Source organism: Simochromis diagramma, unplaced genomic scaffold (genome assembly GCF_900408965.1).
Source record: "Simochromis diagramma unplaced genomic scaffold, fSimDia1.1 OVJJ01000507.1, whole genome shotgun sequence".
Lineage (NCBI taxonomy): Eukaryota > Metazoa > Chordata > Actinopteri > Cichliformes > Cichlidae > Simochromis > Simochromis diagramma.
The window spans coordinates 169,622-186,144 of NW_024387321.1; the positions used below are offsets into that span (position 1 = coordinate 169,622).

A 16,523-nucleotide genomic window follows, 5' to 3' on the forward strand; every position below is an offset into this window, starting at 1 on the left:
TGTGGGTTGATATACCGTATATCAGCAAGAGAAGTTACGACCTCTCTCATGATCCTAGGAGGTGTGTGATCTATGCCAGAACACTCTGAAGAGGAGTGAACGCACTCCCCTCTTCACACTACACAGACTTGTTACAGACCCCCTAGGATGAGACACTCTTTCAATCTACAAATGATTATATACTTCTAAATGATTATACATTTCTAAATATATATAAATATATATTTCTAAGCATAAATGACAGTCCAACAATATGAACCTGACACCCAGTTAACATTTGCCACGACTAACATTATCTGACAACAGTTTACTGAGTCCTGCTGTTGACAGTTCTCAGGACATAACATGTATGTATTCTGTACTAACAATAGACTGAGACGGCAACAAAAGTACATGAAGTAAATGCAGATGTATAAATACACAAATCAACAAATCTTTAAAAACTTGAGTTTGCGGGACACTTTGGAAGAGTAGCTTCTGCTCACATTCATGCAGAACCAACATCTCCCTCTACTGGACGTAAAAAGTACCTCAGGGAGGTTTTAAGTTAACCCATTCATCTTCAGAGAATCCAGAGACGTCCCAGTGCACAAAGGACCAGGCTGCAGACTGTGAATGCTGAAGGTGTTGAAGCCCTCAGGCAGCACTGCAATAAACACAGACTTACAGGTCACTGCAGGAACTCAGGAACACCTCTGAAAATGATCAGCAGCAGCTAACCCAGCTTATCACTACATATACACTAGTTACTTTACTAAAAAGGGAGATTAGTTTGGACTCTTCTTCCTGGTCATCTGTGCTACATGGGTGGGATCGTGTTGTGCTGTCTGGCTCTCACTCGGTCTTGACTGGAGTGTTTCTGGTCCGACACACTGGTTTCCATTGTGGCTTGGGCTTCACTCTAGGCTGCAGCCACTTGGGGTATCTGGGCTTGTATTGGTTCCCATTACCCTAAGTGTGTGATGGTTTTCAGGCTCTGATGATTGCCTGTTGCTGTTTCTGCCAAACACTTAACCCAGGGAGAGTTTAAAAAAAAAAAGGGGGGGGGGGGGGTAACTATGTATTAGAAGAATACAAGATGGTTTATGTCTCAACCTGTAGCTGGTGGCACATACGACAATTTGCAACCTTTTTCAACGACAAGAAATACTTGTCTGTGATTTCCTAAGGTTCGTACATTTGTTGTGGGATTAGGACAGGCACTAGCATAAACATGTACTATCTCGAAGGAAATGAGCTTTTTATGGGTGGAACCAAATCAATTTCTCTCGTGTCTGTGTATTTGGGGGATCTATTGATTGATATAGAAGCAGGGACCGCCAAGCTCCCAAACACAAGTTAGTTTCGTTTTTTCTCTCTCTCTGAACAACAATAATTTAATTCCAGAGAAATCTGAATGTGATTTTGAGCTCTTACTTGGTAGAAGGAAGGAGAAAGAGAGAGAAAACTAAGCATGGTGAAGAGCGAGCAAACAGTTGATTTAACATCCTGATTACCACCATAGGTGTCAACAATCTGACCAGAACGGCGAGCCCTAAAATAACCCAACAGGGACTATGACACATGCTTTTATATATGGAAACAGACATATATGAAGAGGAAGGACTGGGTCACTATATGTTGTCACTGCTGATGAGAAACAGCAGATTACTAAGAGCAACAATGGAGGAAACATTTCTACTTTATCTCTGTGAGTAGATTCTCTCTGTTTACATTTCTGTACTTTAACCATCTGCTGTTGATGAGTTATTATGGAGAAGGCACGAAATATTTACGTCAGACTGAATTCATCTTTAGAACATCTTGAGGACGAACATGATCAATATTGTGAGTGATCAATGGTCATGACAATTTGCATATTAATGATCACTGAACTGACTTCACAGCCCAATGTTCGTCAGTGGTGCTAGTTTCAGTCATACCTTATAAGATTGGGAAAACCTGCAGTCAGCTGAGACTGAAGAAGTCACTTGGATGAACGACGAAAGGTTTCTCCCACTGAAAACGCTTCGTCCAGATGAACAGAATCAACTTTTTTAGATTTTTGAGATATACAGTAATAAATAAGCAATAAAATAAAAAGTAGGCTAAATGAGTGAAGAATGAGTTCTTGCCAGTGTTGATGTATATTACCTTGCTGCCCAATCATATTAGGCAAAATCTTTGAGGTGAATGTCATTGTAAATTGGTGCTATATAAACAAAACTGAATCGACAACAAATGGCCAATCATATTGCTGTAACTCAGTATAATTGACCACCTATTGCATCCAAGTTGTGCAGAAGAACATTTCTGACAACCCAACATGTGGAAAGTTAAAGCTGATGTGCCACAGCACCACATGCATTAGAGAACCTTTTGGATTTGGTGAAAGGAGAGCTTTGAATTGTGGACAAGTAGCTGACAAGTCTTCAGCAACTGTGTGATGATATCTTGTCAATATAGACTAAATTCTCTGAGGTGAATAAATTTACGCCATGAAGAAGGCAAAAGATGGTTGAAACCAGTACTAGCAAGAAATGTTATATAAAGTATCCATTTAGAATTGGAGATCATTTATGGAGACCAGTTTCATCCCTTCTGTTTCTTTATCTACATATGATAGTATTTGTGGATATACCCACCCTGCTGCCAGTCCCCTCTGAGACCTCCCCCAAACTGCAGCCTCAATTCACTTTCAAGCTGTCTGCCGCTACCTGCTAGAAATGCTGTCAAACCTGAAGTGAGGCTGTGGTCTCAGTGAGTGAATTGAGCAGTATGATGTCGCCAGTGCCTGCAGACAACTTGTTTGGTAATGCAGCAGCAGCAGTGTGGTGTCCTTTCCTCTGATGTTACGGTAAATGGGTTAGACCAGTCTCACCAATGAAACAGCTGCCAGCTTAAATTAACAATCAATATTCTAATTCAAGATTATTAAGTCATTCTCAATACAAGTAAAGCATAAAAGTCACTTTCAGCTTTAGCAAATAAAACTAAAAGCCTTATTTCAGGAAGTAGAGCAGGTAGCACTATGAGTGTTAAACGCAAACGCAGTTGTTCTGCGTTTGCGTTTAACACTAAGATGATGCATTAATCTGTGTGGAGCATCTATTTTTTTAAGTCTGTGATTAACAGGAAACTAGCAGCTGTGCGGTGATCTAGTTTCCTGTTTCTGATGAAAACACTTTAACTGCTCAGGTTTTATTTTTAGGACTGCAGAGTTTTCTTGCACAGTAGCAGCATAAAAAAGAAAAAAAATCAAGACATTACTTTGTAGTTCTTGGAGGTGTTTGCCCTATAAAATGCTATCCCAGATTCAATACTTTACAACCCAGATGCAACCCCTCTTGTCTGTATTTGTTTATGGTACGCCCTCTTTACCCTGCACATTAAAAAAAACACCTATATACGAATGGCATGGATCTCTGCATCTTGATCTCATTGCAGGTCTATCCAAACTTCTCGCTGTACTTTTGGAGGTCTCTTTACTGTGTAGTCCTGTTTCTCCTCACTTCTCTGGTGATGTTGTTGCCTGGATTCTACAGTGCATCGTATCCATCTCTATCTTCTTTTTCTTCAATCTAGTGTCTCCTCTTAATATGTGGTTGCCACATAATAAAAGGAGACACCAGAGTTTAATATTCCTTGGTTACCTTTAGAAAACTAAATTGTTTTCCTCTCGGTGATTCAGTGAACTGTTTTATTTCTCTTCAGTTCTGATCTTAGTGCTGAGCTGTGCAGCAAATCAAGGTCAGTAACCTTTTTTCATTTATTTATTCCAATTATGTTAAATGATCAAGTCTGTTACTCCTTCTTTCAGTGGGGGTCACTAATGTAAAACTACTGAAAGTAGAAATAATTTTGTGGCTTTATTTTTAAAAAAGATCAACATAATTTTTATTTTAACCCTCACAGCTCGTCTGACTGTGAGTCCCAGCAGCTCTCAGTTCTTTGATTATGACTCTGTGTCTCTGAGCTGTGAGGAGGACGACAGCTCTGCTGGATGGACTCTGAGGAGAAACACAAACTTGGAAAACAGGACTCTGTGTGGGGTCGACTGGGGAAAAAAGAATAGTTCTTCCTGTAAAATCACTGATCTCTTTACATGGGACAGTGGGGTTTACTGGTGTGAGTCCAATCAGAGTACCATCAGTAACATGGTTAACCTGACAGTCACTGGTAAGCTGAGTGTGTGGAGTTAGTGTTGATGAAGCTGTGTGTAAATGGATGAAATGCTGTAGTTTGTCTCTGTGTTGAGGTGGATCAGTGATCCTGCAGAGTCCTGTCCTCCCTGTGATGGAGGGAGATGACGTCACTCTGCTCTGTGAAACAAAGACCACTCCCTCCAACCTCACAGCCATTTTCTTCAAAGATGGCGTCTTCATCGGAAAAGAGCCTACAGGTCACATGACCATCCAGCATGTTTCCAGGTCTGATGAAGGCCTCTACAAGTGTAACATCAGCGGTCATGGAGAGTCTCCATCCAGCTGGATCACTGTCACAGGTGACACACTCACCTGTCTGTGTTTCTGCAGCTTTCAACATTCACAATGTGACGACAACTTAATGACTGTGTTTGCTTTATTTTAGAGAGAAACACCACCACACCTCCACCTACATCCACACCTCCACCTACATCCACACCTCCTCCTGGTTGCACCTCTTGTGATACATCACTCTCCCCGCCTGTTGTCTCTGTGTTGTCATTCTTTTTAACAGTCTGTGTTGCAGCTCTACTCATTTCAATAATTCTGTTGATAAAACTTTGTGATGTTAGAAAACCTGAAGGTGACACTTGGACCTCTGGATTTGACTCAGGTTTGGTTTTTTCAGAACTATGTACAAGTATATCAATGACTTTAAACGTGTCATCAAAACTTGCACAGCGTCATACTGCTGTTCCTTTTGGTTTGCTTCAGCTAATCAAGTGGAAGCTATAGAAGACAATCCAATCAGTGACGTCTTATGTGACATCGGACAGAGCAGAGGTGGTGTTCATGTTCTTTGTTTCTACTGATGAACAAATAAATGAATGAAAATGATTATCTGCTCTTCTTCCCTTTTCTGGGAGGCAGTGGGGAGGTAGAGCGTACAGCCCGATCCAGCGGGGAGGTGCGGGAAGCCAGATCAGGCGCCCCCCTTCTGGCTCTCCTCTCTGCTCTCTCCTATCTTGTCCCCTTTGTCTTACTTCTCTCTATCACCTTTTCTATCCCTTTAAAGAAGTGAGGCTCCATAAATGCTAAGGAGTCAGGTATTATTTCTCAGTTGCAGTGAATAGATGAACTGTAGGAAACTAAACAGAAGAAAGAAGAAAAGAAATAACAATTTAACATAAACCACAGACACTCCAGGGCCTGATCAACCCTGGCAGGGCCTCCTTGATGAGGGTGTCTAGTGATAATGGCCGAAACACCCGATGAATCCACGGTCCACTACTGGCGATGTGTCCCAAATCTTAATATGATAATCTAGATCAGAAATCTAATCCCCCTAAAAATGGCAGATTAGCCTGGGTTAAAGACGGAAAGTTGAGGCACACAACGATGTCTCTGGGCTGCCTTTCCTCAAAACAGCCATCCCTCAAGATTCTCGCCATTTAAAGCAATGCATTATCAGGGACTACAACATCTAGTCCTTTTACTGAATCGAATAAATAAATCACTCAAATAAACAAATAGCTCATCCTTCAGCTACCTTTTGACCGCCAATTGACCTTTGACCTTTCTGTTTACATCATTCTCCTCGTGTCTGTGTGGGTTCTCTCTGGGCGCTTCAGCTTAGTCCCACTGCCTAAGACATATGAGTGAAGTTATTTGGTGATTCTCGAGTGATTGTGATTGAGTGTGGATAGTTTGTCTTGCTAGAGTCTGTTTTGTATCGCATCTTTCACACTAAGCCTGGGACAGTCTCCAGACCCCACTTGAGCATAAAGTGCTAAGTATTTTTTAAACAGGTCGAAAGTAGTTGTTGTGTGTTTGTTGATGAACCATAACAGGGAGCATCTATTGTTCTTAGCCTATGATTAACAGGAAACTAACAGCTCTGTGGATTCCAGTTTCTGATGAAAACACTCCAGTGCTTTTTTATTAATAGACATGAGCCTCCAGAATTTAGTCCATCGTCCTCAGCCTCTCCAGCTTTTTATATACAGATGTAAATTGACTGATACTAAAAAGAACACATAGATATAGATAAAGGACATGAATGATTTTTGTATCTTATTCAAATCAGCCGCAGAGGTAGCTTTCAGGCTGTATAACTTGCATTGATGTCCTCTGTGTGTTTTGTTCCGCAGGGATAAATCGGTATGCACTCTACTCAACAGTGAGGAAAAAAACACCACTTATTCACAAATCGTGAAAGAGAAACAAATCAAAGTCAACAGGTACGGCTTCTCTCCTTTGTCTCTGTCATTGTTCCGAATCAGAACAAGATCCCAGCACGTTGATATTTTAGTCTGTATCAAAAGGACACTGATCAATGGCCATGAGTGCCAGTCACAGAGAGTTGGGGAATGGCTGCAATCACAGCATTGTAAGATGGTGACAGATGTACGCTTAGGCCCTTTTCACATAAATGGTCTCCATGACTTTCTGCTCAAACCAGCTTTCATGTGTACATCCTCATCATTGAAAGAGTGTCCACTGGCCTGTAGCCATATATAGACTGTGACGTTTTGGCATTTGTGCCGGGGCGCTCGATTCTTGGGGCAGACCGGTTTTTGGCGCAGCATATTTTGGGGTTTTGCGTCAGTATTGAAAAAGCTGAGATGCACTTTCTTTAATTAGTGGAGCAGGAAAAAGAAAACACCAAGAACTGTGTTTAGACCTGTTAAATTGACATAATGATGTTTGTCTTTCCAGAGTTTCCATCATAGCCAGATGCCATCTCCCCCCTAAAAGATGTAGTCCACCAGTCCAACCACTGCAGTCCAGCTGAGGGTCTCGAATCCGTCCACCCAACACCCCAGATAACAATTACTTGTATAACTGATTAGTAGATATCTTCTGTTCTTTACATGGAGTTACAGTCACACAACTTTTGTGAGACAAGAAAATCAATTCAACAGCGAAAAAGATTTTTTATTAAAAAAAAAACCTTTAAAAATGTAAATGCTAAAGACTAAAACAAAAAGCAATAATAATAATTGTCTTTATCACCACAGCAATTATCTGGTTTCTCTGCAGGATCAGTTAGCTTTGGTCTCATTTCTTTGTTCTTATTTGTGTGGTTCTATGGGTTTTACAAAGATTTCTGATCAAAATTTGAGGCATTGTGGCAAACCCGTGCGCACTTCTCTTCACTTTAACCAGACTGTAAACAGCATGAACATCATTCAGAAGGTCGACAGTGCACAGAATATATTTAGAACAAACTGGACGTGTCTATTTGTACATTTTGATTCAGGGAAATTGAAATTGTGAGACTTTACTTCAGTTGTTTTTCAAACTAAGCATGCCTCCATAGTATTATATCTTTCGAATTATGCAGCTGCACACATTCATCTTAGCATGTTTTTCAGTGTTTGTGGACACAGGGTATAGATTTTCTTTTAAACTTCTATGGCTGATTGCTTTGCTACTACATTGTTCTTCAGTTTATTGCTATTATGTCAGTTTGATCAAAGAAAAAGAAATAAATATTACATGTATTGTGAGGATAAATGTTCAAACAGGTCATGTTTTTGATGCAGTTGTAAGTGCCGTGTTTGATTGTGATATTTGCCTGTAAGTTGCACAATTGTGAGTCATTATGTTGCTGTGTATAATTAAATGAAAATGAAAAAACAAATGTAATGCTTATTATTAACAAAATTCATGTGAAGCAGCAAAGTTAATAAATTCATATATAAAGTGTTTTTTTCACTGACTTAATTTCATGGATACAAATACAAAACAAATTCATTGTTCCGGGTAAAGTACTACTTTAATAGATATAAATCAGGTTTTTATCATATATATTAGTTCTTTAGACAAATTTTAAACTGCATTTTTGTACATAGTTTCCATAAAGACAATGATGAATCTGTGCCTGTCATAAAAACTGACAACAAATGGATCAGAGCCACATCTGTATGTTTTAAAGAACAATCTAGTGAAAGCTAGCTTGCTGTGACAGTTGACTCTTTAGCTGCATCGTAACAAATGCAATGTACTGCAGGCTCACAGGTAAACAATTCTATCAGTACTTTCAAAGTCTTAAAACTGTAAATCTTATGTGGATTTAGAATTGATAAGTTGACTGTGTTGTGCCCCCTGGTCTGACAGGTGGCTGGGAGGTGTGCAATCCTAGATCCTGCAGCTGTGCATTAAAATAAAGAGGCACAGATCATGAGCTTGTTTACAGTTTCAACTGCAGGATTTATTCTGCAGATTTGCCTCCGAAGGGGGTTTACGTTCCTCCTGAGCATTATGCGCCATCTAGTGGTATCTTTAAGTAATGCCATAGAACATGTAAAGTGTAGTGGATAACCGTGATTCAGCAAATATAATAAGACATAATAAGCACAAAAAATATAACGGGGGTGTCCATTTTTTTTTACCTTGTTTAAAGACATGAACTGAACTTAAATCCCCATAAGTTATGAATGCTCTTCTATTCTATTCTATTCTATTCTATTCAATTTTATTTATATAGCGCCAAATCACAACAACAGTCGCCTCAAGGCGCTTTATATTGTACAGTATATCCTATAATAATACATATGGTGAAAAACCCAACAATCATATGACCCCCTATGAGCAGCACTTTGGCAACAGTGGGAAGGAAAAACTCCCTTTTAACAGGAAGAAACCTCCAGCAGAACCAGGCTCAGGGACGGGCGTCCGTCTGCTGCGACCTCCTGCTTCTTATCCCTTAACTTTTTAACTATTAGTTTAACTCATATTTCTGGCTTAAACACACATTTTTAACCTTTTACAAATGCTTGAAAGTGTTTATGTTTGAAAGTGTCAACAGTCAGTGCTGCAGAGAACTGTCTTTGTTGCAGAACCAAAAGTGACCACTAGCAGAGTAATATAAAGGTTGTAACAGAAGTAGTGGCTTAAAAGCAAATGGTGATTTCTCAATTTCTATCTAAAGTCTCTATTTTCTTGTAGCGTATTCAGAGAATCTGATTAGTTTTTTCAGGTAACGAGTAAAGTAAGGGATTACTATTGCAAAAACGGTCATTAGATTACCGTTACTTTCCCGTAAGCACGCTGCATTACTGCGTTACTAAAACCGTGATTTTTTTTGCGAGAATGTCTCATGACAGTGATGTAAGCGAGTGCGACATTCGTGACAACAGCTGTGTGCAGATCAACAGTGGATCATATGTCGAGTGCGGGAGAGAGTATGAGCGTGCAGCGTTTAAAGCGTGGAAGTACTGACCTTACTTTGAGTTTGATTCCATAAAAAGTGACAAAAACATTAGCGTCCGTTGTGCATGGGAAGAAAACGTGTTTTTACAGCGAAAAAAACCCCTAAACTTCCGAGCAAGCGCCGAGTGCGCTATGACGTAATGGGAAACTCACAGAGAAACTCGCGGATTATTCCACTGACCGCTGCGGCACACCTGCACCAGGGTAAACCTCCGCCTACCCTAGTCCTGCTATACAGGTGAAAATAGAGTAAAAGAGCCGCTGAGTCTTTGACTTTATTTATTTTCTGCTGTGTTTTACTTGCATCTATTTGAAAGACTGAGTGTAAACACAAAAAAAAATATTTTATGTGCTGGAATGTGCAGAAAATAAGTTTAAATGTTAAACAAATTTCTTCCAGTCAGAGAATGTTGCATATAATTAAATTTTTGCTTGATGCATAAAGTTAAAAGATTAAAACTAATAAAACAAGTTTTAAAAATAGACTTTTCCATTTGATTACATTTTGTATGATGGATTATGCAGAAAAAGTAGAATTGGGCTGAAAGATCTATCACTTTATCACCTATTCAGGTTGTAAATCGTGTTTTTAAAAAGTAACTAAGTAACTAAGTAATTAATTACTTTTGAAAATAAGTAATCAGTAAAATAACGGGATTAATTTTTGGTGAAGTAATCGGTAATTAGTTACTGATTACTCTTTTCAAGTAACTTGACCAACACTGAGCATATTGTACCCTCCTTCTAACGAGGAGTGTATCAACTTTATCATGACCATGCACTGCAAATGTTGTTAAAAAGAAACTTTAGCAAAAAAAAACTTATTTCTAACACATGAAATGGAACAATAATTAAAAGAAAGACTGTTGAAATAATAAGTAGTGTACATCTCTCTAATACAATTGGTTTGAGTGCAAATGTCTTGGCCTCTCAGTTGGATACTTGAACATATTCTTTTGTTATTGCAAAATTCAAACTAGACCTGATCTGATTTACAGTCTCCAAGGTGAAGCTTGAGCACACCCTTATTATGCAGCTCCACCCAGTGGGAAAACTCATTTGGCATTGCATGGACTTTCCTATCATAGGGTACATTATCATAGTAGTGGTTAGTCAGGGGAAAGAGTCTATCTGGGGATGTTTGAGGGGGATGGTCTGCCTGGACTGCTGATGGCACCAGAAGGTACAAAACTTTAAGGCTGACTCTGTTAGAAGAAACAGGGCCATAAAGAAGCTCTCTTCCCCACTTTCCTTTTCCTTTGGATAAAATTTATCTGCTACCACACCCAGGCAGTGGGTGTGGTGCTCTTTGTTCATTTGGTCTCCTGAGTGAGCACAGACAAGGCAGCTGTTTTTAACTTGAACCTTGAATTGCTTCATAAATTTAATAAAATGTACTTTTGAGCATATTTGTCTTCTCCCTCAAAAACAAAAACAACAATCCCCTCTCCTCAGTTCAGGGACTGTCTTTCTCCTTTCACTGTGATGTGTCAGCCTTGTCATAAATGTTTTTGTTACTAAGCAGTGACAAAGTTTTCCATGGTTGTCTTTGTGGTCTTGAAAAACCTTGGGCCCACTGTTGTCTGTCAGATGACGATTATGTTGTCCTCACTATGTTGTCTGCACCATGGGTGCTGGAAGATTTGCATTGCTGAGGAGGCCAAAACTTCATTTGCAGTTGCTCTGCTTGCACACCCGCAGTGTTGGTTCAGGTTTCTGAATCTGTGGCTGCGCTCAGCTCCTCTAGTGGAATTTGTCTCTACATCACAGCAAAGTTCAACATTTTTGCAAGCGAATTTTCTCTGCTTGATTTATTTGCCTGTCAGACAATTTTTTCACCGACTTGTACACATCCTCAGTGGGAGTCTGCTAAGCAAGTAAACCAAACTTTTCTTTCTTTCAGGCTGGTCTTAGACTTTTCATTAAGTCCCCTTTTCATGAGTTTTCTCAACTAAAACCAGTTTAAGCACATTGACGGTAAAATTTGTTTGTCTCACCGGTTCATTTAGCAAAGGGCTTTGTGCCTTGACTGAAGAGCTCGTTTGAAGACCTTTACGAGTAATCCTGCTTAGTCTGCATCTAAGGATGAATAGCAGGTGTTTCCTGTAGTTTTCCATCGCCCATGCTCATACCCACATACAAGCTTCAGGCAGATTTTATTTATTTATTTATTTAATATTAACGAGAAATTCACATGAAAATAAAACTCAACTTCTTTAAGTTCACTACCACCACCTATTCCACTTCCACCACAACCACCAGCTCAGTCACTAGCGCAGTCTACTGTCCATACATTCGTTCACTCATCAGCTCAGTCATTAGCTGCACCACCTATTCTGCCTTCACCTGCTCCTGTTGTGCTTAGGGCTATGTCAGTACAACCCTCAAAGGACTGCTTTCCAACCACTTTTTTAAAGCAGAGAGACAACCATACAGTAATTCTCTCCAGGGCCTCCCCAGAGACTGAGTTTCAGCCCTCAGTAGGCTCTGGACCCCTGGAGGCTAAGAAGCCAGTTGAGGACTGCACCCTGCTGTTGCTGCCTGAGCAGACTCAGTGCTCTGTGCAGCTCCGGCTTGCCTTGTGTTCACCAGAGGATTCCGAGCCTGCTGGTTTTGCTTTGTGTTTGCCAGAGGACTCCGTCCCTCCGTCGTCCGTCTGTGACTGCTTCCACTGGTGGATCCAAAGAACACCTTCAGCCACCTGCGGTTTCCACATCCTCGTCTGCAGCATCATCCTTGCCTGGTCCTGCCTCGTCATCCGGTCCATGTACAGCACCTCAACATCACCGGCCACTTTCCAGGCCACTGGCTGGACATCATCCCTGTCGTGGGCACCCTCCTGAACAGTGTTGCCGCCACTGCCTTCCGCGTGGCTGGCCTCTGGATTTGTTCTGCCCACGTCTCCACTGTCTTCCATGCTGCCAGCCTCCAAGAGGGCTGGGGTCAGACTAAAATAAATTAATTCTCCTCAGATAAATTTTATCCAAAGATTCTTTCTTTTGTTATCAATAGTTCTCTTCACGCTGATTTATGTCCAAGGGTATGGGAAGAAATCTGTGTCATCAGAAACTGAATTTGAATAAGTTAAATTTGAATTTGAATTGCTCAGATTGAATCTGAATTGTAACTTAAATAAATGCTTTTAAAAACTGAATATGAATTAGCCTAATTTGAAATTCAATTTATTGGTTTGAAAATGATCATCACTAAATTGAAATTGAATTTTATAGATTGAAAATGAATCCATTTTCTTTGAAACCGTATTTTATCCTTTAAAAATTTAGCTCTCAAATAATTGCAGATTCACTTCTCACCATTCAGTTTCAGTTCTACAATTCAATTTTTTGGGACTTACATCCGGTTCCGGTTCAAGAGTAATCAAGCGCAGGTTAGTAGAACTACGTTTTACTACTAGTGATGGTAAATTTGATTCTTTTTACTGAATCGAGTTTTAATGAGTCACTCACCAAAGTGAATCAGGGTTTTTTGAGTCATTTGATTCACTGAGTCAGTTGACCAGAGAGTGCAAAAAATTTACATTTTCACTCAATTAATTTGTTTCTCTTTTCATGTAAATCCTACTGCTACGATGAATGATTCTAAAAGAAAAAAAAAACTATTTTATAGAGCAAAAAAGAACAAAAACATTTCTAAAATTAAGCAATTTCCTATCAAAATTGCTTAATAAACATTTATTTTGTTTATTTTTATTTTATTAGTATTTTCCTTAAATGTGTCAAATATATATTTTCTCATCTAAATGTCCACTGAGCTGTGAGCCAGGGGGCGGTAATGCGCCTTAACATTGGTTGCCAACCAAGAAGAAGAAGAAGCTGTGAGCCAGGAGGGAGGGGGTGAGTGAGTGATTCGTTCCTCTATGATTCAGCACAGGAAGGGAGGGGGTGAGTAGCTCAAATGTGCTGTTAGCATGTTAGCAGAGCGATGCTACTGTGAACCAAGGAGCTATTGTCTTGATGTGAGCTTCTACTCAGGGTTTTTTCTTCCAGTTCAGAGCAGAAATTTTTTTGTTAAGATACTGGATGTTGTGTTTTTCTCCACAATTTTAATTATAAGCTAGATACATTGCTTCTAACAGCAACAGGGATGAGTCAGTGAGTCCGTTGGGCTTGTGAATCATGATTCATTAGTCAGTAAAGTGATTCTCGAGTATTGAACGATTTGTACATGATTCGCGCAACACTAAGGTGGAGGATGAACGCTAACACTTTTCCACTCAATAAACGTTAACGTGAAGGTTCCTGATGGTTAGAGACAAATGTAATGGCATGGCAGGATGCTGTAAACGGACCAAACTTCAGTCAGGAGAACAACTGAGATAATCCATCCAAAATACGAGGTTAGTCATTAATATACTGCAACAACATGGGAATAGAGCAGCTGTGATAGAATACAGCATTAATGAATCAATGGCACAGAAGTGGAGGAAGCAAGAAGAATGAGTTGAATAAAGTTTGATTTATCTGACTGCTTTGTTTTACTTAATGTGTCTTATAATCCCGTGCACCTTATGGTCCGAAAACGTTTTCATTTTATTTGACGTTTTTATTTGGCACACTGCAGTTTAATGTAGCAAAGCACCTCTTTTTAACTTCAGTGAATATTATACAAGGTTATGCTCAGGATATGTCAGCCCATTTCTACTGGAAATGCCTTTTGGTTAAACTTTCAGCAAGGAATTTGCATTTGCACTGTTAAATGTTTATATAGCTTTAATGCACATAAAAAAAACAGCTGCTTGTTTAAGAAAAAATAAATGGATGGGGTTTTTTTTTTTGCGCCAGTAAAGTTGTGGAGTTGTATTTTGTCTCGCAAAAATTATATCGTCAGTTATATCATTATCGCAAATTTTAAAATATATATTGTGATAAATATTTTTGGCCATATCGCCCTGCCCTAGTTAAGACGACTACTAACTGAGCTTGGAATGGAGACCACAGCAACAGTGATCCTGGAGGACAATCAAGGAGCAAATGCAATTGCAAAAAATCCAATTGATCATGCAAGAACAAAGCACATAGACATTCGTTACCACTACATTCGTGAATGTGTGCAAAATGGACAAATCCAGCTGAAGTATTGCTGTACAGAAAACATGAAGGCTGACATCTTAACCAAACCACTGCCTAGACAAAGGTTTGAGTATCTCAGAGAGAAGATTGGACTGTGTTCAGTTTAAAAAGGGTTATCATATGCTTAACATGCCTGCATTATGCTTATGTTAAGATGTCAAGCATATAACTGGATTGCAGAATAATAGTTTTGTCTAAGATGGACACAGTACATTTTTTTTGTGTGAGTTCAAAACAAAAGAGAACATGTTTTATTTTCTAGTAACACTGTGATATAGGTGCATAATTTTTTTTTGGAAAGAAACAAGCAATGGCAGTCAGGTAAGTGAGCTCCATGGTACAATTAAGTGGGAGTGTCGTAATACTAATTTTACAATGTATGTTGAAAAGATATTACTGCCCTCTGTTGGTGTGTCTGTGCGTTACATGCAATAAAAGGATTTCGTTAAAAACATCAATTAATCACAGACATTTTTCTTTTCCTGCAGTGATAACCTGTTGCTTGCTGCTCGAACTGATTAGGTTGTCTGTTATATGCGGAATATTGTGTTGCACTCTAAAAGTAGTTATAAAACTTACATTTTTCTGAATCGTTGGGAAAATCTTTAAAGACTATTCTTATTTAATTGTGTTTTGTTTTTGGACACATTTCTAGTTAATTTTTGTAGTTTACTAGCTCCAGGAGGTCAGAGTTCAGACGTGTGATGTCATCAGTAAGCGCAAAAAAAACAAACAGTGTCTGAGACGTGAGGGAGCGATGTTTTGCTGATGATATGCTATGCTGCCTGTAAACTACAAACCTGAACTGAGGAGAATAAAGTTGCAAGAAAAAGGAGAATGGAGTCATGTCTCTCTGGGGGTGCAACAATTGCAGATAAAGGACATGAACAAGTTTTGTATCTGATTCAAAGTAGTTGTGGTATCTTTTAGACTTGCAATGATGTCCTCTGTGTGTGCTTTGTTCTGCGGAGATAGATCCAGCTGCACTCTACTCAACGGGGGGGGGGAGACACTACTTATCCACAAATCGTGAAAGACAAAAGAAACAAATTAAGCCGACAGGTATGGGATCTGAATCAAAACAAGAATCCAGCACATTGATATTACGGTCTGTATCAAATGAACACCGTTATACTAAATAGACCAAGGGCGTAGATTTGGTTTTGGCATTGGTGGGGACGGATGATTCAACTACCGAACCCTGCCCTGTTTCTATTTTTCCCCTTTTTGTCTTTGCTTCTTGATAAAAAGGGAGAAATATACTTTCCTACATATGCTATTCTACATGCTTTTACTGGTGTCCCACACAACAACTCAATGTCCACTATGTGAAGGGGCCACACACATGCCTTCTCCTCTCGTTAACTGAGATAAACTGCTGGCATATTATTGTTATTCTGTGCTTGATGTGCCTCACCTTTGGCCCTGGCTCTTCCCCTCTGACTGCACTAGGACATATTGACGCCTGATAAAATAACACATTGATTCGTGCCATATAAAAAGTGAGACATGTCAATTCAGATTCTTTGTCAAATATACACTAATGAATCAATTTAAATCAGCAGCCTAACAATTGTCATGATAATAAATACTAGTTAATCTATAGCACCGAATCATCAGTCAGTCACCTGTGACCTCGCCTCTTCACCTCTGTCTGAGCTACAACATGGCAGAGCTGCCTCAGTCAACTTGATCTTGTATCACTTGTATCACAAGCAGCTACAAAAAGAAAGTTATAGCTTGCCTTCAGGACCTTGAAAAATCATTGACCGCCTTACATATCACCGCCTTTATCCAGGGGATACCATACCCTGCATTTACGGACTTCCTAAAATCCACAAGGAAAATGTCCCGCTCAGACCCATAGTCAGTAGCATAAACTCAGCCACTTATAACATTGCAAAACACCTTGCTACCATCCTTGCACCTCTCGTGGTGAACACCCCACACCACATCAAGAACTCCACCGACTTCACCGACAAGGTCCAGAAACTTACCCTGGATCCAGATGAAACCATGGTGTCCTTTGATGTAGTCTCTCTCTTCACTTGCATAAACATCACAGAGGCAGTGGAGACTGTCAGAAAACGAC

The 16,523-nt window shown here is 39.6% G+C and overlaps 2 long non-coding RNA genes across 3 annotated transcripts; one reads left to right on the top strand and one right to left on the bottom strand.

Moving 5' to 3' along the window:
* The first annotated feature begins 4,614 nt into the window (after nt 1-4,614).
* Nucleotides 4,615-7,793, top strand: LOC120717679. 2 transcript variants are annotated; one of them, XR_005692254.1, is made up of 4 exons: nt 4,615-4,797; nt 4,899-4,967; nt 6,275-6,364; nt 6,843-7,793. It is a non-coding gene; the product is annotated as an uncharacterized LOC120717679 (long non-coding RNA). The 2 variants fall into 2 exon arrangements; XR_005692253.1 differs by having other exon boundaries at nt 4,615-4,967.
* Nucleotides 7,794-10,519: 2,726 nt separating this feature from the next.
* LOC120717699 lies at nt 10,520-16,351 on the bottom strand. Its single transcript, XR_005692262.1, has 3 exons — nt 16,145-16,351; nt 14,267-14,268; nt 10,520-10,532 (listed from the first exon to the last, which is right to left on the bottom strand). It is a non-coding gene; the product is annotated as an uncharacterized LOC120717699 (long non-coding RNA).
* Between the last annotated feature and the right edge of the window lie 172 nt (nt 16,352-16,523).